The sequence below is a fragment of the Aquarana catesbeiana genome, linkage group LG02, assembly GCF_042186555.1.
Source record: "Aquarana catesbeiana isolate 2022-GZ linkage group LG02, ASM4218655v1, whole genome shotgun sequence".
Taxonomy (NCBI): domain Eukaryota; kingdom Metazoa; phylum Chordata; class Amphibia; order Anura; family Ranidae; genus Aquarana; species Aquarana catesbeiana.
In genome coordinates this window covers 318773917-318799477 of record NC_133325.1, presented here as the reverse complement: position 1 = coordinate 318799477, position 25561 = coordinate 318773917, and positions in this window count along the sequence as shown.

Sequence of the window (25561 nt, the reverse complement as noted above, 5' to 3'; positions counted from 1 at the left end):
TCGCTACACCTGGCAATGTTGTTCAGTCGGCCTTTGCACCAGTTATGCCAGCCCAGCCCATGCCCGGTGAGCTTCCTGCATTTTCCTATTCAGGACCTTCTGTAACCTGGCCTCACCCTACTACTTCTAAGTCCATTCAAACTTGTCTAAGAGGTTCAATCCATCCTTTGGATAGACTGCCTCATTCAGCCAGGTGGGGTTTTCAACCTTTCTTTCTGGACACTTTGCATTCTGCTTGTGTTTCAGCTATCCAGCTTGACTCTTGTGACACGTCACCTTCTAACCAACCTGGTCTCAGGGATTCACTGACCTCTGCCCAGTCTGATGGTCCTGTGCTGGATGTCCAACTCATCTTTAACCCCTTCCCGCCGAGCGTACACAAATGTGCATACTCGGCTTTCGGGGGTTATACCAGGATGATGCCCGCAGCTGCAGGCATCATCCCGGTACTGTTTTTGGAGCCAGCGATTGGCTTTCCAGGTATAACAACCAATGCGGCTAAAAGCCGCTTGGCTGTTATACCGGAGGAGCAGGAGGGGACGTCCCTCCTCCCGCCGCCTCCCGCCGCCTCCCGCCGTCTCCCGCCGCTCTTCTTGTTTACTCGGCTGCCAAAGGCATCGGTTTTAAAAAAATATACAGTATTCAGAATCGCTGAAAATGGTGATCTGAATACTTTGAAGTGCAAAGGAGGGATCGGGGGTCTTTTAGATCCCTCCATAAAGAGTACCTGTCACCACCTATTACTGTCACAAGGGATGTTTACATTCCTTGTGCCAGCAATAAAAGTGATCTTTTTTTTTTTTTTAAACACAATTTATAAATATAAAAATAAATAAAATAAATAAGAAAAACTGTTTTTTTTTTAAAGCGCCCCCATCCCCGCAGCAAAGAAAACGCATACGGAAGTCGCGCATATGTAAACGGTGTTCAAATCACACATATGAGGTATTGCCGTGATCGTCAGAGCAAGAGCAATAATTCTAGCACTAGACCTCCTCTGTAACTCTAACCTGGTAACCGTAAAAAAAGTTTAAAGCGTCGCCTATGGAGATTTTTAGGTGCCGTAGTTTGTCACCATTCCACGAGTGCATGCAATTATAAAGCGTGACATGTTTGGTATCTATTTACTCGGCGTAACATCATCTTTCACATTATACAAAAAATTTAGGCTAACTTTACTGTTTGGTTTTTTTAAAATTCATGAAAGTGTCCCTTTTCCCAAAAAGTTGCGTTTAAAACACTGCTGCACAAATACCGTGTGATATAAAATATTGCAACAATCACCATTTTATTCTCTAGATTCTCTGCTAAAAATATATATATAATGTTTGGGGGCTCTAAGTAATTTTCTAGCAAAAAATACGTATTTTAACTTGTAAACACCAAATGTCAAAAATAGGCTTAGTCATGAAAGGGTTAAGGGTCTGGGGGACCCTGTTCAGACTCCTGATAGTCTTCTCATGCCCTTACCCATTCCTAAGAAGCCTTTAGTTCTCAAAAAGTCCTCTCGTCCTCTCCCTACCTCGGTTTCGCTCTCTGAGGATAATCTAAAGTACAAGGTTTTCTTGTGCTTGTACTTTCTTGCATTCTTCAGTACCTTGTACATTGGAAAGGGTTTGGTCCTGAGGAGAGGTCTTGGATCACTGCATCTGAGATCCTTGCACCTCGTCTGTTGGGGAGGTTTCATCTGGAATTTCTCTTTAAGCCTGGGCCCAGGCGGGGGAGGGGGAGGCCTCGTAAGAGGGGGAGTACTGTCATGGTAATGCAATAATCGTTGTCTGTCAGCTTACCTCTCCTCCATGTGTTCACCTTTAGAGGCCAGCCACTCTCACCTGACTGCTTATATAATCTTCCCTCAGAATAGCTCCACCTCAGCCTCTAATTAGGAACACTATATTAACCTGTGCATTGCAAGTCAACCTTGCTGATCAACCATTGCGTGTTTAGCTTTCGTATGCTACTTGCTGTGTCTCCTACGTCTGATTCCAGTTACCGATCTTGGCCTGTTCTCGACTATCCCTGTCTGCTTGTGACCCTGACCTTTGGCGTGTTCTATGTTTATCCTTGTCTGCTAGTCGCCCCCACCTTGGCTTATCCCTTTAACGTCCTTGTTGTTCCAGCCTGCTGCTTCCTTCCTCTTTTTCCCATAGTCTACCGTGAGTGTGAGCTGTGAGACCCTGGGGGCCGCGACCTGGAGCAAGGCTGCAGTGCAGTCCATCCTCACCACTGGAGGCTCTGGTGAACACCTGCTGGCTCTTAGACTCCATGCCCTGGGGAATCTATGCTTTAGCTCCAGTAGACCTGCTCCCTGAACCTCCCAGAGTTCAATCCACAGCAGTCAGTCCTAGGGTCCACTACCTTAGCAGTGCACTCCTACAGAGTGCATCTGTTTCCTGGACTCAGGTGACTTGACAATATCCCAGGAGTATTGAACTGGAAGGCAGATTATCTCAGCCTCCAGCAGATCTGCCCGGGGGAATGGTTACTACACTCAGAGGTATTCCAGGAAATTTGCCAACATTTGGGGATGACCAGAGGTCGACCTACTGTCTACCCTAGTGAATGCTAGAAAAGTGGTCACTAGGAAGATTTATCATAAGGTCTGGAAGACTTATATTGCTTGGTGTGAAGCCAGAAAATGGCATCCTCAGAATTACATGATTGGGAGAATTCTCTCTTTTCTACAGTCAGCTGTGGAAATCAAATTGGCTTTGAGTACAATCAGAGGTCAAGTCTTGGGCCTATCAGTATTCTTCCAAAGGCCTTTAGCCTCCCATTCACTGATCCCAACCTTTATGCAGGGGGCAGCTCACTTGCTTCCCCCCATTAGGTTACCTAGGTGTCCTTGGGACACCATTAGACTTGCTGTCACGCAAGCTAGCCTTCCTGAAGGCCATCACCTCGGCTAGAAGGGCAGTTGGAGTTGGCGGCCCTTTCATGCAGGGAACCATACTTGATCCTTCACCATGACAGGGTCATGTTACAACCTGTTCCATCCTTTTTGCCAAAAGTAGTGTCAGGCTTTAATTTAAAACAGGACATTATTTTGCCTTCTTTTTTCTCTCAGCCTCGTTCAGTGGAAAAGAAACGACTGCATTCTTTGGACGTTGTCTGGGCAGTCAAGGTTTATTTGTCTAGATCTGTGGAGATCCAAGGATCAGACTCTTTTTTTGTTTTACCAAAAGGACCCAAGAAAGGCAGGCAGCTTCCAAGGCTTCCATTGCCAATTGGGATCATTCAGTCCTACAGTCTGAAACATAAAGCTCCTCCCTTTGGGGTGAGAGCTCATTCTACCAGGGGTGTAGGAACCTTGTGGGCTTTTCCCTATCAGGTATCTGTGGCTCAGATTTGTAAGGCTGCTATCTGGTCTTCAGTGCATACGTTCACAAAATGTTATCAAGTGGATGTTTGAGCAGCCAAGGATTCTTTGAGTACATCATGGGACACATAGATCCCTCCCCTCTTTTTTGAGGATTGAGTGCTTGCTACAAAACAGAAGTGCTTCCTGTGTGGGAGAGGTTATATAGGGAATCACTTCCTCGGTTCGCGGCAGAACCTGCGAACAGACCAAAAATTCATGCGAATGCGCGAACCCTGTAAAAGTCTATGGGACTCGAACGTAAAAAATCAAAAGTGCTAATTTTAAAGGCTAATATGCAAGTTATTGTCAAAAAAGTGTTTGGGGACCCGGGTACTGCCCCAGGGGACATGTATCAATGCAAAAAAAAGTTTCAAAAGGGCCGTTTTTTCAGGAGCAGTGCTTTTAATAATGCTTAAAGTGAAACAATGAAAGTGTAATATTCCTTTAAATATCATGCCTGGGGGTGTTTATAGTATGCCTGAAAAAGTGGCGCATTTTTCCCATGTTTAGAACAGTCCCTGCACAAAATGACATTTCTAAAGGAAAAAAGTCATTTAAAACTGCTTGTGACTGTAATGTAATGTTGCCCCCAGCCCATTACCGGGCACTTTGGGTCTGGTATGAATATATACCACTTAAGCCCCGGAAGATTTTACCCCCCTTCCGGACCGGAGCACTTTTTGCGTTTCGGCACTGCTTCGCTTTAACTGACAATTGCGCGGTCATGCGACATGGCTCCCAAACAAAATTGACGTCCTTTTTTCCCACAAATAGAGCTTTCTTTTGGTGGTATTTGATCACATCTGTGGTTTTTATTTTTTGCTATAATAAATATCCCCCAAAAATATATTTAAAAACATTTTTTTTCCTCAATTTAGGCTGATATGTATTCTTCTAAATATTTTTAGTAAAAAAAAAATTGCAATAAGCGTTTATTGATTGGTTTGCACAAAAGTTATAGCATCTACAAAATAGGGGTTAGTTTTATGGCATTTTTATTAATAATTTTTTTTTACTAGTAATGGCGGCGATCAGCGATTTTTATCATAACTGCGAAATTATGGCGGACACATCGGACAATTTTGACACATTTTTGGGAGCATTGGCATTAATACAGCGATCAATGCTAAAAAATTGCATTGATTACTGTAAAAATGTCACTGGCAGTGAAGAGGTTAACCTCTAGGTGGTGCTGTAGGGGTTAAGTGTGTCCTAGGGAGTGTTTCTAACTGTGGGGGGAGGAGCTGTGTGTGACACTACACTGATCGCCGCTCCCGATCACAGGGAGCAGAGATCAGTGACAGTGTCACTAGGCAGAATGGGGAGATGCTTGTTTACATTAGCATCTCCCTGTTCTTCCTCACCGTGAGATGATTGCAGGTATCCCCACGGACATCGGGTCCGCAGGACCCGCCATCATGGTCATGGAGCTCCCAGTGGGCGTGCGCGCCCGCAAGCCCCCTCTTGAAGGGTAACGTACAGGTACGTTAATCTGCCTGTACGTGCCCTTCTGCTGCAGTATATCTGCGTGAGGCGGTTGGGAAGTGGTTAAGGGAAACCCCGCACCCAAATAAAAAAAAGGCGTGGCGCCCCCAGGTCCTATATACTCTGAACAGCAGTATACAGGCGGTCCCTGGGTTACAAACAAGATAGGGACTGTAGGTTTGTTGTTACGTTGAATCTGTTTGTAATTTGGAACAGGTACATTTTTTAAGTGTAGCTCCAGCCCAAAAATCTATTTTTAAGCTTTTTGGATAATATAGGCAAGGGTTATTACCCCTGTAACATTTGTTTTGCTGTCTGTGCCCCTGTTCAGAAGATTTCACCTCACTTTCTGTCCCAATGACAATTGGATTTTGAAAATTTTGGGTTATTAGGGAAACAAGGATTGCTGATAAAGCATCAGTGGAGACACCTTTTTCCCATATTAACTCTTACGGGAGAGAATTTCCCTTCCTAGGGGTAGATTACCACTCACTTCCTGTTGTCTCCCTCCGTTTCTAAGTAGGAGTCATTTGTAAGTCGGATGTTTGAAAATAGGGGACCGCCTGTATATATTATACGGTCTGCCCTAGACACTCTGTGGAAAATTTGGCCTTAGGTGTTGGTGGCACCAGAACACTGTAAGCCCTCACAGTTACTGTTAGTGGGCGTTGGAACGGGCCCTGCTGTGAAATATTATATCAAGAATTGTAATTACATGCCCCTGTTAAACAGGGGCAGAAAAATTGGGCCTTAGGCGGTGGTGGTGGTGGTGGCACAACACTGTAACCCCTCACAGATACTCTTGTTGGGCGCAGGAATGGGCCCTGCTGTGAAATATTAGGTCAAAAATTGTACTTACAATACAGTGCAGCCATAGTGCAGTTGCTACTACTTTTCTGGTGGTGTACACAGTACACAATACAGTGTATTGTGGTGTTGCAAAACAAAATATATATCATGTCCAGAAGGCCACCAAGGAGAGGCAGACGCTCACAGGTCACTAAAAGAGGGAAAGCAGGCTCTGTGTCTGCATTCAATAGTGCTGGTCATGGACATGTTGCATCCTCTGCCGGTGGCCGTGGGGCACACTTGTCCTTTTTTTCTGCTGCTGGCCGTGTTATTGAGCCAGGGCATGCAGAAGAGTTGGTGGAGTGGATAACAAAGCCATCTTCATCCTCCTCATCCTCTGTCACCCAGGCTCAGAGTAGTTTTCCTTCCTATACAGCTGCCAAAGTGGCCTATTCCACCGGCTCCTTGTCCACAGTCACTCCGTAGCCCAACCATCATGCACGGAGTCCCCAGAACTATTTAACCACAGTGTCGGGTAGATGCTGCTGGAGGATGCGCAGCAATTTAAAAGCTCCGATGTTGGTTCCCGGGGGGTTGAGAAAGGGAGTAACGTGATCCTAGAGAGAGGGGGTGCCCAAGAAGGACAAGAAATTGGCAGTCATGTTCCCCCAGCTGCAGCATAGTGCCAAGTTTGCTCCAGTGATGAGGAGGGAGGGGATGATGAGGTCACTGACTCTACTTGGGTGCCTGATAGAATAAAGGAGGAGGCACAACTACAATGAGGCAGAATGTCCTCTAGGGGGCAGCTTAAGGGCAGCCACCCTACTGCATCACACCACAGAGCTCCGCAGGTGCAGGGCGCTGCTGACTCCCCGCTGATTTTGAAAAGTTCCTTGGTGTGGGCCTTTTTGGACACGTGTGCAGTAGATCACACCGTTGCTGTTTGCAACCTATGTCTGAAGCAGATTAAGCGTGGCCACAACAGCACCTGCTTGGGCACCACATGCTTGACCAGACATATGACGACCTCCCATGCAGTCTTTTTCCCGTATACTATATTTGAGATTTAATATCTCTCAGATATGATTTGGGTTAAATGAGAGTTATTTGACCATGAGTAAAAGCTTTAACACAATAACAACATTTATTGGTGAGTAGTTGAAAGTCTATTTAATACACAACCATCTATCTATAGTCTAAACCAAGGAAGAAAATATTAGGTTAAAATAAGAGAATTACATGAAGGAATACAGAGTATATTTCTGAAAACATTAATCTGCAAACATATTTAGTTACAAGTAAAATGCAGACCTTTCCCATAATTACCCTTTGCACCAAGGTTCCATTCTGATGGTTACTCTCCAATAAATGTGTGTGTTTCCCTCCCATCTAGTCTGTGTATATCATTACATGATGATGCCTCATTGGTTGGCATAGCGTGGCTCTAATTGGTGAGCTTCCCTATTCCTGGTTAAGGACAGGCTACATCTCCAATCCCTATACTTTGCATATGTCAGCCCCCTTTAATGCAAATCCTTGTGACTATTCTGAGCAGGAGCTTAACTTGAATTTTCCCGGGAAGTTAAGTATTGATGCAAAGAAAGCTCCATTGCTCAGGTAGGTCTGGATCGATGGTTGGAAAGACTAGTATGAATCCTTCAGAAGAGAAGAGTCCCACGTGCTGGCTAATGCAAAGTGGAGCAGAAGTGGACGAAAAGGTCTGGATGCTGCACACCGGACTGAATAACAAATGCCTTTATTGTTAGAAAGCTGGATCACAAGATATACAGGACACTACAGCAGGAATGTACAGAGCTCAGCTGACGTGTTTCGCACTCATAACAGGTGCTTACTTATAGCTGACAAACATAGAAATAAAAAACATATATAAAGCTTTTGTAAAAGACCATGTGATCACATAATTATGTGTGTAATCACTGACAGCTGGAAGCCGGTTATGTGAGATCTCGGCACCTGCTGTCAAACAAACAAGCCTTACAATGGAAACTCCCATATTGATGGTATATAAGCAACAGAAAATAAAAAAGAAAATTTGAAAAAAGAATAATAATATGTAATATGTATATATAAAAAATGTATTTGCAAATTTGTTTGTCAAAAATGCAGGCAAATGATTGAATTAATTAATTAGGAAAATTCATTGTCCAAATCGACATGAACTAGGAAGTAAAGTAAAAGATGAAAATAGGGAAAACCAAATGAAATAAAGTAAATTAAAATACAGTGCAATGAATGAACAAACTCTGTATAAATACGTGTATATTGTAAATAGAATTATATGCGTGAAGTTAAGTATTGATTACGGGTTGGCCTCCCTTCATTGCATATCCCAGCATGGGACCTTTGAAATGAGTATGTGTAAAACAATGAGGTTTGGATCCCATTGTTTGTATACACAAGCTTAAGCACTAGACATGTGCAGACTGAAATATTTCATTTCGGAATTTCGTTTTCGTCTGAAAAATACATTTATATAGTTACTCACGAAATTCGTTATTATTTATTTTGTTTTTCGTTAAAAATTGCATTCGTCCGAAAATCCAAAGGTCGAATCTGTCATTGAAGGCTTATGGTGTCTGTCGAATGTTCAAAGAAGATTCTGCTCTGTCGAATCTTCTTAGAACTTTCAACAGACACCATAAGCCAAAGTACATGTGTACTTAGTTCTAGCTATTTTACTGCTCCTCCTCTTTGGTTACAATCAGCCAATAACATTCATCATTATCATTATTTTTATTTATCTTTTCTCCCCTACGTCGAATCTTTTCTCCCTTACGTTGAATCTTTTCTCTCCTACGTCAAATCTTTTCTCCCCTACGTCGAATCTTTTCTCTCTATGTCGAATCTTTTCTCTCTATGTAGAACAATCTTGGACTAATAGAGTGAAGGTTAGGCACATTTGACCACAGGTTTAATGGACACAGATTGTTATTGTCATCATCATGTCGAATCTCCTATCTATATTGAACTGTTGTAGCAACGAAAATGAAAATAAAGCATTTGTTTATGTCGGATATTTCGGATTCTCCACTTTAGTTATCGTTTGTTAAAACGATAACGAAAATACCTGAAATTCAGACGAAAATGCATTCTGACGAAAACGAATGCACATGTCTACTAGGCACCAACTTGTCTGGTCTACCAGAGATTTCTGTGAAGATAATATGTTCCGCCCTACATATATAAAAGCTAAATTAAATATATTCATAATTACAATATCTTACAGCTATTAATGGAGATTTCACATAAACTCATAAGGCAACAAGTCCGTTGGCAACAGTACTTGAAAGACCCACATCAAAGAAAAAGGTGGACTTCTCCTTGCTCCTCATCTGGGATCTGCAACCCTACTATACCTCTAGTCCTCTCGAAAACCTGCACTGAGAGGAATGAAGGTATAGCTATAGGTGTCCCAAGTACTTGCAGCCAATCTGCTAGCAGTACACCACCATCTGATTTTAGCAGGCAAATTTCCCTACCCCAGTTGGTAAACCGTAAAAAGAAATTCGGTCCCAGCCATCCACATGCTCACATTCTGAATGCTAGCTTGAATGCCAGCTTGGCCAAATTGCTAGCACTGCAACTACTGCCTTTTCAGCTGGTAGACTCTGCCCCCTTTCATGAATTTGTGGAATGTGCTGTACCTCTGTTGCAGGTTCCAAAACGCCCTTTCTTTTCATGGAAGGCCATTCCAGCTCTCTACCGACATGTGCAAGCAATGTTTTTCTCTTGTTGGACAGGGCGGTCAGCAGTAAGGTGTATATTACCGCAGACTCATGGTCTAGCAGGCATGGGCAGGGATGTTACCTTTTCTTCATGGTGCACTGGGTAACTCTGCTGGCAGCTGGGAAGGATGCAGGACAGGGTTCAGTTGTTGGAGCTTGTTCCGCTACCATGCCTCCAAAATGCTAGCGGTGATTCTGCCACAGCTCTCCCCTCCACCCCCTCCTCTTCTTCTTCCTCTATGGCCTTTTCTGCAGATTTGTTCTCTGAACCAGCAGTGCTCCGTAAGTGTTCAAGGGGCTACACAAGCATGCGATGCATGAGTTACATAGTTACATAGTAGATGAGGTTGAAAAAAGACAGAATTACACTGTATATGTTGCGGTCATTCAGGTGCTTATCAAATAGTTTCTTGAAACTATCGATGCCCCCCGCTGAGACCACCGCCTGTGGAAGGGAATTCCACATCCTTGCCGCTCTTACAGTAAAGAACCCTCTACGTAGTTTAAGGTTAAACCACTGCTTAGGGGACAGGAGCCACACTGGGGCAGAGATTCTGTCAGTTCTGCAGGGGCAGGCTCAGAGGTGGTTGATGCCACACCAGCTTCAGCCAGGAATGGTTGTATGTGACAATGGCACCAAAATCCCCTCCGCCCTCAGACATGGACACTTGACCCATGTTCCATGTTTGCCACACATCCTGAATTTGGTGGTGCAGTGGTTCTTGAGCAGGTACCCAGGCTTACAAGATCTACTGAGGCAGGCCAGAAAAGTCTGTGGTCATTTCCAACGGTCATACAATGCTTGTGCTCGGCTGGCTGACATTGAAAGGGAATGAAACCTGCCCACCAACTGCCTCATTTGTGACATGTCCACCAGGTGGAAGTCAATGTTGGCAATGCTGCAGCGGCTGTACATGCAGCAGAGGGCCATCAATGAGTACCTGTGTGAGTATGGCACCAGGACAGGGTCAGGGGAGCTTGACTTCTTTTTGCCACACCAGTGGCTACTGATCAAGGATGCATGCACAGTCCTGTCACCATTTGATGAGGCCACAAGGATGGCCATGACAATGCATGCATCAGTAATACTGTCCCTCTTGTCTTCCTGTTGGAGCACACGCTTCATGGAATAATGGACAGGGCACTTGAGGCAGAACAGCGTGAGGAAGAGGATGACTTCCTTACCTCTCAAGGCCCCCTTTATCCAGATATTATTCCTGCAGACCCGCCAAACACACAGGAAGAAGAGGTGGAGGATTGACGTCAGCATGGACGTGGAGGATAACACTCAGCAGCAGTCTTCACGGGATGGTTTTCAGTCCCCAGAAACCCAAGGAGTTGTACGTGGCTGGGAGGAGGTTGTTACAGATCATGTGATCCTTAGTGACCCAGAGGACTCAGAATCAAATGCCTCTGCAAACTTTCGCAGGTTTTGCAGAATCAGGGGGGCCATGCAGCATAAGGATCCTAGGATTTGTGGTATCAAAGAGAAGGAATCATTACTGGCTGGTAACCCTTCTTGATCCACGTTACAAGGGTAAGGTTGCAGAACTCATCCTGCCTTCGCAGAGGAAGCAGAGGATGAAACATCTTCAGGAGGCCTTGAAGAAAGGTTTGTGCAATGAATTTCCAGACCCTGTGACGTTACAATTTCCTGGTGCTGGACAACATGTTGCTGAGGGTTCGTTCAGTCAGAGGAAGAGCAGTGGAAAAGGTGGCCGGCTGAACAATGCCTTTAGACAATTTTTCAGTCCTCAGCGCCAAGGTCTGATCGGTTCAAGCAACCATCGCCAGCGTCTGCATTACATGGTGCAGGAATATCTAGGGGCAAGATTAGACTTGGAGACCTTTCCAACATAGCATCCACTGGGTTACTGGGTCTTGAGGATGGACCACTGGCCAGAACTAGCTCAATATGCAACTGATCTACTGGCCTGTCCTGCATCCATCGTCCTTTCTGAACGCACATTCAGTGCTGCTGCAGGATTTGTAACAGATCATAGAGTGCGCCTGTCCACAGTCTCCCTTGATAGGCTCACATTCATAAAAATGAATCGGTCTTGGATCAGCAGCAGCTATCAAGCACCTGATGCTAATGTAACTGATTGATTTTTCTATGGATGTGGGATCCCTTGAAGACTGCCTATGCTGAGTGACTATCCTATTCCTCGTCAATCTTGATGATACTAGCTTCCAACAATATTTTTGGTTTAAGGCACCACCGCCACTGCCTAAGGCCCAATTTTTCTGTCCCTGTTTAACAGGGACATGTAATTACAATTTTTGATCTAATATTTTACTGCAGGGCCCGTTCCTGCACACAACAAGAGTATCTGTGAGGGGTTATAGTGTTGTGGCACCACCAAAGGCCCAATTTTTGTGCCCCTGTCCCAGCAGCAGAAAAAAGGACAAGATTGCCCCACGGCCACCTGCAGAAGATGCACCATGTCCATGACCAGCACTGTGGACTGTAGACACAGAGCCTGCTTGCCCTCTTTTAGTGGCCTGTGAGCGTCTACCTCTCCTTGGTGGCCTTCCGGACACGATGGGGAATTTGTTTTGCAACACCACACTACACTGTATTGTGTACTGTGTACACCACCAGAAAAGTAGTAGCAACTGCACTATGGGTGCACCATACTGTGTACACCAACAGAAGTCTAATAGCAACTATGGGTGCACTGTATGTATTGTTTACTGTGTACGTCACCAGGAGCACGGTACTGTGTACACCAACAGCAGTCTAATAGCAACTATGGGTGTACTGTATGTATTGTGTACTGTGTACACCACCAGAAAAGTAGTAGCAACTGCACTATGGGTGCACGGTACTGTGTACACCAACAACAGTGTAATAACAACTATGGGTGCACTGTATGTATTGTGTACTGTATATATATATATATATATATATATATATATATATATATACAAGGCTGTCTTAATATATATATATATATATATATATATATATATATATATATATATATATATATTAATTACACTGCAGCTAACTGAATAACCTGCCTGCCAGAAGTATATTAGAAACAGTACACCAACCAGGAACGGCCTGCAGTGAGATCTAGCTAAACTGTATGTAGTGGATATATATATATATATATATATATATATATATATATATATATATATATATATATATATATATACAAGATTATCGGTATATATATATATATATATATATATATATATATATATAAAAGATACTTTATTAAGATTTTTTTTGAGACAAAAGAAAAACATTCATACAAAACCAGTTCAGCCTACGCCGGGTTGTCACCCCTGACCCTGCTATACATATAAAATTAGTCTCAATATTACAACCTCCCACAGTGGATATATATATATATATATATATATACAAGACTATCAGTATATATATATATATATATATATATATATATATATATATATATATATATATATTAAATACACTGCAGCTAACTGAATAACCTGCCTGCCAGAAGTATATTAGAAACAGTATGTATATATATATATATATATATATATATATACAAGACTATCTGTATATACAGTGAGGTCAAAAAGTATTCAGACCCCCTTACATTTTTCACTCTTTGTTATATTGCAGCCATTTGCTAAAATCATTTAAGTTCATTTTTTTCCTCATTAATGTACACACAGCACCCCATATTGACAGAAAAACACAGAATTGTTGACATTTTTGCAGTTTTGTGTGTTTTTTATAGGGCAGGGCAGCTGTAACCAACACCTCCAATCTCATCTCATTGATTGGACTCCAGTTGGCTGACACCTCACTCCAATTACCTCTTGGAGATCTCATTAGTCTAGGGTTTCACATACTTTTTCCACCTGGACTGTGAATGTTTACATGGTGTGTTCAATAAAAGATGAAGATCAGATCACATTTTATGACCAATTTGTGCAGAAATCCATACCATTCCAAAAGGGTTCACATACTTTTTATTGCAACTGTATACTAGACTATCTATATATATGTATATATATTAAATACACTGCAGCTAACTTAATAACCTGCCTGCCAGAAGTATATTAGAAACAGTACACCAGGAACGGCCTGCATTGAGATATAGCTAAATTATTTGCAGTGGATATATATATATATATGAGACGACTATATGTATATATATATATATATATATATATATATATATATATATATATATATATGAGACGACTATATGTATATATATATATATATATATATATATATATATATAAATATATGTAAATTAAATACACTGCAGCTAACTAAAGATGAAGCTACGCTACAGCCAATAGCGAAACGCGTTGACGTCATCAACGCCGACACGTCACGGACGCCACACTCTGAACACCGGAGTAAACGAGGAGGCAGACGGGGATGTCTGCTAAACACTAGTTAGTGGACTTAATTTCTTCCGGCCAAGTATCTAAAGTTGAGTGACTCCGCTGATCAGGCGGCATCTGCAGCATTCATCTGACCGAGTGGACGAGCCAGCGGGGCATCAATCCAGTTACGCTGCCACTTCAGTCACTCACACAGGATCAGAAGCTGCACACTACAGCACATCTCCCACTAAAGAGGACGGAAGCTTTATGAACGGCTCGGATCGGGATTTGGAGGACGGTCAGTGCAAGGACTGGTAACGTTCCTTATCAACTATATACTTTACATTTATAGTTACCACCAGTGACTTTAGGAATCATACATGCGGACAGTCGTCCATCAACAGCATCCTGCCCATTGGTGCGCTTCATTCATCTGATACCTATTAATAGGTCTGATTACCATCCTATGTGCCCCTAAACTAAATCTGCAGAACAGACCTGGTGTACACCAATTAGCCCGACCAGCACTACTCCAACTCCCCTCCCCCTCCCCTCCCCATCATCCTCTCCCGTATATCTCCCTAGGATCTTTCTCGTCCGCTTATCAGGTACCTTTTTGGCTATCATTTGATTATTGATATTTAGTCAATAAACTAAATAACATCACCAAACATTTATAATTTTTCTCCGTACCAGCTCACACGTAGCAAGATCCTATAGGCGTCCGGACGTTGTTCCACGTTGTATGTTTTTTGTTTTTTGTTTTTGTTTGTGCATTTGTTTATTGCTTTTTGATTTAATGTTATTATCAACTATAGTTCGCTCAGTCTGACCCATTATCTGATGATATATGTAGCAACAGGGTTTCAACAGAACCCAAAAAAACTCATCTATATACATATTTTTTATCTTAATCCAACATACTGTCCAACATGTTCAATGTTGTTTTAAAATACTTAATAAAGTGATATATTTAATCTATTTACGGCATTTTAGTTGGTTAGTATTGAATAATTGATATTCAATTAGTGCTGTTAAAGTAACCCCTTACCCGGACACTAGTACCGGGCACTTCCCCCCCCTTTCTTTTCTGTGTATTATGGTTACAGCTTGCACTTGATTGATTAAATTTTCCAGGTGTCTCTTGTTCCCCATCCCTTCCCTTACCCCTTGTATTATTTAACTAAATAACCTGCCTGCCAGAAGTATATTAGAAACAGTGGAAATGTAAAGCCCTCGCACTACTATGATAAATACGTGGATGAAATAAATTAGTGAAAACTTATATTTACGTGATCCAATCCTAAGGTGCCTATAGTGCATATATGTGCGATCACAAAATAAACAGTAACTGCCTGCAGCAGAACCTATAGTGTATCACAATCCACTCACAATAATGATTATAAAAGTGATTCTGCGCTACAGTGTAAAAGAAATAATATCAAATAAAATAATCATTCAATTACTAGATCAATAAAGTGTCAAAGCTTACTAAATGGTTAAATTAGTGTACACAGTGTTAAAGATACATTTTCATACATTCAAACAAAGCCAGGGCAGGTGATTTGGAGTATGTTCAGTCTCTTGACCACATTATCAAAAAGATAAAAAGATAAAAAGTTTTTGTCCACAAACAGTATTATCAAGAAGGGATTTAAATGTATGATAAGATGCACAAGTAGGGGTTAAAAAGGGGTTAAAAAAGCCCACAAGTAATAGTCACAGAGCCCTCACCTTCATACACTGTTCAAAACTGCATATATTGGTGATCTAGTCCGTTGTCCGTTGTCTGGCGTTATTCCAACTTCCACCACTAGGGTGTCTTCCGTGCCAGCATAAGTGAAATTGCAATTAACCAAAGTGTCAGCATAAATATAAATGTCCTCCGCTATATTTATTTCCACCACCAGGGGGTCCTCTCCTTCATCCACCAAATCTCCCAGATATAATTGCACATCCAAAGTCTTCTTATACCTCGTATCCTCCGCAAAATGGGGGGGGGGAGAGGGATGGCAGCAAACAAGGGTGGGAGAGAGAGAAAAAGCCCCAATAGTGTAGCAAGGTTAGAATACACAAGTTTTATTATAAGGTTTAAAAATGGACTCTTACAATGATAAAGAAAGAAATAGGCATAAACAGTTGCTAAGGCATCTAAGCGCCGCTCTCACAACACTTCCTGGTATCGCTCAGTCTCCGGCCACTCCCTACGCGTTACGTCATCACGTGACTTCTTCAGGGAATCCCCTGAAGGGCGAACAGTAGGGATGAGCTTCGTGTTCGACTCGAACCCATGTTTGACTCGAACATCGTCTGTTCGCCTGTTCGCTGAATTATGAACGATATGGGCTTTTCGCGCCACGGCCCATAATTCACTGCGGCATCGAGGTGCATTGCTGGCTGATGATTGGCCAAGCATGCACTATGACCCGCATGCTTGGCCAATAACAGCATCGTCTGAACAGAGAGCAGTATTTGGCCAAAGCCAAGGAGGCTTTGGCCAATTATGGCTCAGGGGATTTAGTACAAGCCCCACACTATATAAGGCCTGCACGGCAGCCCTGTGTAGTGTGTGTTCCGGCGTTGAAAGAGATAGACAGAGAGACAGTGCCATTTGATTTAAGTTAGATAGATTAGGCAGGACAGTCAGTGAGTTAGCTGCACTTACAGTGTATTGTGTATATATATATGCATCCCAGGTGTTGTATATATATATATATATATATATATATATATATATATATATATATATATATATATATATATACTGTATTCAGTTTAGCTAGATCCATTCCTGTTATCTTCCTACTGACAGGCAGGCTTGTCTTGTTACAGTATCTACAGCTACCTAAAGAAAAATGCTGGTGTTCTTTTGATCCTATTAGTACCACAGTCAGGCAGCTAGACTATTTAAAGTTAGTGTAGTGCGTCCTCCTCACGGCGTTCAGTTAAAGCTACAAGTTAGTTTAGTGTGACCTCTGCACAGTGTTCAGTTAAAGCTACCTGTAGAAGGTTGGTGGTGTTTTCCTGATCCTATCACTACCGCAGGCAGCTAAATAAGCTACAAGTTTTTTTTTGCGAGCTCTGCACAGTGTTCACCTAAAGCTACCTGTAGAAGGTTGGTGGTGTTTTCCTGATCCTATCACTACCGCAGGCAGCTAAATAAGCTACAAGTTATTGTAGTGCGTCCTCCTCACAGTGTTCAGCTAAAACTACAAGTTAGTGTAGTGCACAGTGTTCAGCTAAAGCTACAAGTTAGGGTAGTGTGTCATCCTCACAGTGTTCAGCTAAAGCTACAAGTTAGTGTAGTGCGTCTTCCTCACAGTGTTCAGCTAAAACTACAAGTTAGTGTAATGCGACCTCTGCACTGTGTTCAGCTAAAGCTACAAGTTGGTGTAGTGTGTCCTCTGCACAGTGTTCAGCTAAAGCTACAAGTTAGTGCAGTGCGACCTCTGCACAGTGTTCAGCTAAGACTACAAGTTAGTGTAGTGCGTCCTCCTCACAGTGTTCAGCTAAAACTACAAGTTAGTGTAGTGCGACCTCTGAACAGTGTTCAGCTAAAGCTACAAGTTAGTGTAGTGCGTCCTCCTCACAGTGTTCAGCTAAAACTACAAGTTAGTGTAGTGCGACCTCTGCACAGTGTTCAGCTAAAGCTACCTGTAGAAGGTTGGTGGTGTTTTCCTGATCCTATCACTACCGCAGGCAGCTAAATAAGCTACAAGTTTTTTTTTGCGAGCTCTGCACAGTGTTCACCTAAAGCTACCTGTAGAAGGCTGGTGGTGTTTTCCCGATCCTATCACTACCGCAGGCAGCTACATAAGCTACAAGTTAGTTTTTTGCAAGCTCTGCACAGTGTTCACCTAAAGCTACCTGTAGAAGGTTGGTGGTGTTTTCCTGATATTATCACTACCGCAGGCAGCTAAATAAGCTACAAGTTATTTTTTTGCGAGCTCTGCACAGTGTTCACCTAAAGCTACCTGTAGAAGGTTGGTGGTGTTTTCCTGATCCTATCACTACTGCAGGCAGCTAAATAAGCTACAAGTTATTGTAGTGCGTCCTCCTCACAGTGTTCAGCTAAAACTACAAGTTAGTGTAGTGCACAGTGTTCAGCTAAAGCTACAAGTTAGGGTAGTGTGTCCTCCTCACAGTGTTCATCTAAAACTACAAGTTAGTGTACTGCGACCTCTGCACAGTGTTCAGCTAAAGCTACAAGTTAGTGTAGTGCGTCCTCTGCACAGTGTTCAGCTAAAGCTACAGGTTAGTGTAGTGCGTCCTCTGAACAGTGTTCAGCTAAAGCTACAAGTTAGTGAAGTGCGTCCTCCTCACAGTGTTCAGCTAAAACTACAAGTTAGTGTAGTGCGACCTCTGCACAGTGTTCAGCTAAAGCTACCTGTAGAAGGTTGGTGGTGTTTTCCTGATCCTATCACTACCGCAGGCAGCTACATAAGCTACAAGTTATTTTTTTGCGAGCTCTGCACAGTGTTTACCTAAAGCTACCTGTAGAAGGCTGGTGGTGTTTTCCTGATCCTATCACTACCGCAGGCAGCTACATAAGCTACAAGTTAGTTTTTTGCAAGCTCTGCACAGTGTTCACCTAAACGTACCTGTAGAAGGTTGGTGGTGTTTTCCTGATCCTATCACTACCGCAGGCAGTTAAATAAGCTACAAGTTATTTTTTTGCGAGCTCTGCACAGTGTTCACCTAAAGCTACCTGTAGAAGGTTGGTGGTGTTTTCCTGATCCTATCACTACTGCAGGCAGCTAAATAAGCTACAAGTTATTGTAGTGCGTCCTCCTCACAGTGTTCAGCTAAAACTACAAGTTAGTGTAGTGCGTCTTCCTCACAGTGTTCAGCTAAAACTACAAGTTAGTGAACTGCGACCTCTGCACAGTGTTCAGCTAAAGCTACAAGTTAGTGTAGTGCGTCCTCTGCACAGTGTTCAGCTAAAGCTACAGGTTAGTGTAGTGCGTCCTCTGAACAGTGTTCAGCTAAAGCTACAAGTTAGTGTAGTGCGTCCTCTGAACAGTGTTCAGCTAAAACTACAAGTTAGTGTAGTGCGACCTCTGCACAGTGTTCAGCTAAAGCTACCTGTAGAAGGTTGGTGGTGTTTTCCTGATCCTATCACTACCGCAGGCAGCTAAATAAGCTACAAGTTCGTTTTTTGCGACCTCTGCACAGTGTTCAGCTAAAGCTACAAGTTAGTGTAGTGCGTCCTCTGCACAGTGTTCAGCTAAAGCTACAGGTTAGTGTAGTGCGTCCTCTGAACAGTGTTCAGCTAAAGCTACAAGTTAGTGTAGTGCGTCCTCTGAACAGTGTTCAGCTAAAACTACAAGTTAGTGTAGTGCGACCTCTGCACAGTGTTCAGCTAAAGCTACCTGTAGAAGGTTGGTGGTGTTTTCCTGATCCTATCACTACCGCAGGCAGCTAAATAAGCTACAAGTTCGTTTTTTGCGAGCTCTGCACAGTGTTCAGCTAAAACTACAAGTTAGTGTAGTGCGACCTCTGCACAGTGTTCACCTAAAGCTACCTGTAGATGGCTGGTGGTGTTTTCCTGATCCTATCACTACCGCAGGCAGCTAAATAAGCTACAAGTTATTTTTTTGCGAGCTCTGCACAGTGTTCACCTAAAGCTACCTGTAGAAGGTTGGTGGTGTTTTCCTGATCCTATCACTACTGCAGGCAGCTAAATAAGCTACAAGTTATTGTAGTGCATCCTCCTCACAGTGTTCAGCAAAAACTACAAGTTAGTGTAGTGCACAGTTTTCAGCTAAAGCTACAAGTTAGGGTAGTGCGTCCTCCTCACAGCGTTCAGCTAAAGCTACAAGTTAGTGTAGAGCGTCTTCCTCACAGTGTTCAGCTAAAACTACAAGTTAGTGTAGTGCGACCTCTGCACAGTGTTCAGCTAAAGCTACAAGTTAGTGTAGTGAGTCCTCTGCACAGTGTTCAGCTAAAGCTACAAGTTAGTGTAGTGCGACCTCTGCACAGTGTTCAGCTAAAACTGCAAGTTAGTGTAGTGCGTCCTCCTCACAGTGTTCAGCTAAAACTACAAGTTAGTGTAGTGCGACCTCTGCACAGTGTTCAGCTAAAGCTACCTGTAGAAGGTTGGTGGTGTTTTCCTGATCCTATCACTACCACAGGCAGCTAAATAAGCTACAAGTTAGTTTTTTGTGAGCTCTGCACAGTGTTCAGCTAAAACTACAAGTTATTGTAGTGCGACCTCTGCACAGTGTTCACCTAAAGCTACCTGTAGAAGGCTGGTGGTGTTTTCCTGATCCTATCACTACCGCAGGCAGCTACATAAGCTACAAGTTAGTTTTTTGCGAGCTCTGCACAGTGTTCACCTAAAGCCACCTGCTGGTGGTGTTTTCCTGACCCTATCACTACCATAGGCAGCTACATAAGCTACAAGTTAGTTTTTTGCGAGCTCTGCACAGTGTTCACCTAAAGCTACCTGTAGAAGGTTGGTGGTGTTTTCCTGATCCTATCACTACCGCAGGCAGCTAAATAAGCTACAAGTTATTTTTTTGCGAGCTCTGCACAGTGTTCACCTAAAGCTACCTGTAGAAGGTTGGTGGTGTTTTCCTGATCCTATCACTACTGCAAGCAGCTAAATAAGCTACAAGTTAGTTTTTTGCAAGCTCTGCACAGTGTTCAGCTAAAGCTACCTGTAGAAGGTTGGTGGTGTTCTCATACTACAGGCAGGCAGTTGATTCTTCTAGCTGCAGTATCAGTATAGATATATATATATATATATATATATATATATATATATATATATATATATATATATATATATATATATATATATATATATATATATCCCAGCTTAGTGCAGCTACAGGCCATTAGTATGTCTGGAAGGCCAACAAGGAGAGGCAGACAGTCACAAGCCAATAAAAGAGGGCAAGCAGGCTCTGTGCCTAGAGGCAACAGTGCTGGTCGTGGAGACGGTGCATCCTCATCAGCACATGGCCGTGGGACACGCTTGGCCTTTTTTCGGCAGCTGGCCGCGTTGAGCCACAACATGCGGAAGACTTGGTCTCTCACCCATGCTCAGGGTACTTTGTCTGGCAAAGCAGCTGCCAACGCGGTCTCTTCCCTCAGCTCAATGGCATCAGTGACTCCTTCCCTAGCCCCACCATGTCCTCCTGAGGAGTCCCTCGAATTGTTTGACCACAGTGTTGGGTACATGCTCCAGGAGGATGCCCAGCATTTAGAAGGCTCTGATGATGATACTGAGCTAGATGAAGGCAGTAACGTGAGCACAGACAGAGGGGGTGCCAAAGAAGGACAGCAATCTGTCAGTTATGCTCCCCCTGCTGCAGCATACTGCCAGGTTTGCTCCAGTGATGAGGAGGGAGGGGATGATGAGGTCACTGACTCAACGTGGGTGCCTGATAGGAGAGAAGAGGAGGAGGAGGAGGCACATCACCAACGAGGCAGGATGCCCTCCAGGGGCCAGCCTAAGTGCAGCACACTGACTGCATCACACCCCAAAGCTCCGCATGTGCAGGGCGCTGCTGTCTCTGCATGTTATTCCAAAAGTTCTTTGGTGTGGGCCTTTTTTTAACGAGTGCATCAGATCGCACCGCTGCTATTTGCAACATATGTCTCAAGCGTACCTCGCGTGGCCAAAACATCTCCCGCTTGGGCACCACATGCTTGACCAGACATATGTTGACCTGCCATGCAGTTCGTTGGCAAGCGTATCTAAAAGACCCACACCAAAGAACAAAGAGGACCTCTCCTTGCTCCTCATCAGCTGAGATCTCCATCCCCACTATACCTTCAGTCCTCTCTGAGATCTGCACTGAGAGGAATGAAGGTGTAGAATTAGGTGTGTCACAGCCAAGTACTTGTGGGCAATCTGCTTTCGGTACACCAACATCAGATTGTACCAGGCAAATTTCCCTGCCCCAGCTGCTGCACCGCCGAAAGAAGTTCGCTCCCAGCCATCCACATGCTCAGCGGTTGAATGCTAGCTTGGCAAAATTGCTAGCACTTCAACTGCTGCCTTTTCAGTTGGTAGACTCTGCTCCCTTCCGTGAGTTTGTGGAATGTGCAGTTCCTCAGTGGCAGGTACCCAAATGCCACTTTTTCTCACAGAAGGCGATTCCGGCTCTCTACCGGCATGTGGAAGGCAATGTCAATGCCTCACTGGACAGGGCGGTCAGCGGTAAGGTGCATATTACCGTTGATTCTTGGTCCAGCAGGCATGGACAGGGACGTTACCTAAGTTTCACTGTGCATTGGGTGACTCTGCTGGAAGCTGGGAAGGATGCAGGACAAGGTGCAGTAGTGTTGGAGGTTGTTCCGCCACCACGCTTCCAAAATGCCACTACTAATGATTGTGACACACCTCTCTCCTCCACCCCCTCCTCTTCTTCTTCCTCCATGGCCTCTTCCTGTGCTTAGTCCTTGGAACCAGCGGTGCTCCGTAGCCGTTCAAGGGGCTACACAAGTATGCAGGCCAAAAGATGCCATGCGGTGCTTGAGCTGGTGTGCTTGGGGGACAGGAGCCACACTGGGGCAGAGGTTCTGTCAGCTCTGCAGGGGCAGGTTCAGAGGTTGTTGACGCCATGCCAACTTAAGCCAGGAATGGTGGTTTGCGACAATGGCACCAACCTCCTCTCTGCCCTCCAACAGGAACAAATGACCCATGTGCTCTGTTTGGCTCACATTCTTAACTTGGTGGTGCAGCGGTTCTTGGGCAGGTACCCGGGCTTACAGGATGTCCTGAGGCAGGCCAGGAAAGTCTGTGTGCATTTCCGCCAGTCATATAATGCCAGTACTTGGCTGGCAGACCTCCAAAAGGAGTTTAACCTGCCCAAGAACCGCCTAATCCGTGACATGTCCACCAGGTGGAACTCAATGTTGGCCATGCTGCAGCGGCTGCACACGCAGCAGAGGGCCATCAATGAGTACCTGTTCGACTATGGCACCAGGACAGGGATAGGGGAGCTTGTTTTATTTTCCCCACGCCAGTGGGCCATGATCAGGGATGCATGCACTGTCCTGTCACCATTTGAGGAGGCCACAAGGATGGTGAGCAGTGACAGTGCATGCATCAGTGACACTGTCCCCCTTGTCCACCTGTTGGAGCACATGCTGCGTGGAATAATGGACAGGGCACTTGAGGCAGAACAGAGGCAGGAAGAGGAGGACTTCCTTAGCTCTCAAGGCCCCCTTTATCCAGACAGTGTTGCTGCGTGCCCGCCGATCACACAGGAAGAGGACGAGGAGGAGGAGGATTGTGTCAGTATGGAGGTGGAGCCTGGCACTCAGCATCAGCAGCAGCCTTTAAGGGATCAGTCCCAAGAAACACATGGACTTGTATGTGGCTGGGAGTAGGTGGCAGCAGACCATGTCATCCTTAGTGACCCAGAGGACTCCGGACCGAATGCCTCAGCAAACCTACGCTGCATGGCCTCCCTGATCCTGCAAAACCTGTGTAAGGATCCTCGTATTCGTGGTATCAAGGAGAAGGACCAATACTGGCTGGCAACCCTCCTTGATCCACATTACAAGGGTAAGTTTGCGGACCTTATCTTGCCGTCACAGAGGGAGCAGAGGATGAAACATCTTCGGGAGGCCTTGCAGAAAGGTCTGTGCAACTCGTTCCCAGAGACTGGGAGGTTACAAACTCCTGTTTCTGGACAACGTGTTGCTTAGGCTTCGGTCAGTCAAAGAAGGAGCGGTGGAGAAAGTGGCCGTCTGACCCATGCGTTCAGACAATTTTTTAGTCCGCAGCCCCAAGGTATGATCGGTTCCAGCAACCATCGCCAGCGTCTGTTTTACATGGTGCAGGAATACCTAGGGGCAAGATCTGACTTGGACACCTTTCCCACTGAAAATCCTCTGGGTTACTGGGTCTTGAGGATGGATCACTGGCCAGAGCTTGCACAGTATGCAATTGAGCTACTGGCCTGTCCTGCATCCAGCGTTCTTTCGGAACGCACATTCAGTGCTGCTGGAGGCTTTGTAACCGATCACAAGGTGAGTCTGTCTACCGACTCGGTCGATCGACTGACCTTCATAAAAATGAATCAGTCTTGGATCACCACCAGCTACCAAGCACCTGATGCTGATGTAACTGAATAATTTTTTTTGAAATCTCAGATCCCTTCAAAGACTGCCTATGCTGATGCTGAGTGACTATCCTGAGCAATTATCCTTTTCCTCCTCAATGATCACGCTGATAGCTTGTAAGAACATTTTTGGTTCTGGGCGCCGCCACCAGTGCCTAAGACCCAATTTTTCAGCACCTGTTCAACAGGGGAGTGTAATTACAATTTTTGATGCAATACTTTGCAGCAGGGCTCGTTCCTGCGTTCCAACTAGAGTATCTGTGAGGGGTTGCAGTGTTGTGGCACCAGCACCAGTGCCTAAGGCCCAATTTTTCAGTGTAATTACAATTCTTGATTCAATATTTAACAGCAGGGCCCATTTCTGCACCCACCAAGAGTGAGTGAGGACTTACAGCCCTGCTGCAATACTTTGCAGCAGGGCTCGTTCCTGCGTTCCAACTAGAGTATCTGTGAGGAGTTGCAGTGTTGTACCACCAGCACCAGTGCCTAAGGCCCAATTTTTCAGCCCCTGTTCAACAGGGGAGTGTAATTACAATTTTTGATGCAATACTTTGCAGCAGGGCTCGTTCCTGCGTTCCAACTAGAGTATCTGTGAGGGGTTGCAGTGTTGTGGCACCAGCACCAGTGCCTAAGGCCCAATTTTTCAGTGTAATTACAATTCTTGATTCAATATTTAACAGCAGGGCCCGTTTCTGCACCCTCCAAGAGTGAGTGAGGACTTACAGCCCTGCTGCAATACTTTGCAGCAGGGCTCGTTCCTGAGTTCCAACTAGAGTATCTGTGAGGAGTTGCAGTGTTGTACCACCAGCACCAGTGCCTAAGGCCCAATTTTTCAGCCCCTGTTCAACAGGGGAGTGTAATTACAATTTTTGATGCAATACTTTGCAGCAGGGCTCGGTCCTGCGTTCCAACTAGAGTATCTGTGAGGGGTTGCAGTGTTGTGGCACCAGCACCAGTGCCTAAGGCCCAGTTTCTCAGCCCCTGTTCAACAGGGGCATATAATTACAATTCTTGATCTAATATTTCACAGCAGGGCCCGTTTCTGCGCCCACCAAGAGCGAGTGAGGACTTACAGTGTTGTGGCACCAGCACCACCACCACCACCACCACCAAAGGCCCAATTTTTCAGCCCCTGTTTAACAGGGGCTTGTAATTACAATTTTTGATGCAATACTTTGCGGCAGGGCTTGTTCCTGCGTTCCAACTACAGTATCTGTGAGGGGTTGCAGTGTTGTGGCACCAGCACCAGTGCCTAAGGCCCAATTTTTCAGCCCCTGTTCAACAGGGGCATGTAATTACAATTCTTGATCTAATATTTCACAGTAGGGCCCTGAGAGGGCTTACAGTGTTGTGGCCACAACAACACCTAAGGCCCAAATTTAGGGCAGGCCCCTACTTTCAAACATCCAACTTACAAACTACTCCTACTTGCAAACGGAAGGAGACAACAGGAAGTGAGATGAAATCTACCCCTAGGAAGGGAAATTCTCTCCTGTAAGAGTTAATATGGGAAAAACATTTCTCCTTTCCATTGATGCTTTATCACCAATCCTTGTTTCACAAAAAAAACCAAATTTTCAAAAAACATTTGTCATTGGGACAAAAAGTGAGGTGAAATCTTCTGAAGAGGAGCACGGACAGCAAAACAAATGTCACAGGGGTGATAACCCTTCCCTATGTTTTCCAAAAAGCTTAAAATAGTTTTTGTGGCTGGAGCTAAACACGTTAAAAATGTACCAGTTCAAAATTACAAACAGATTCTA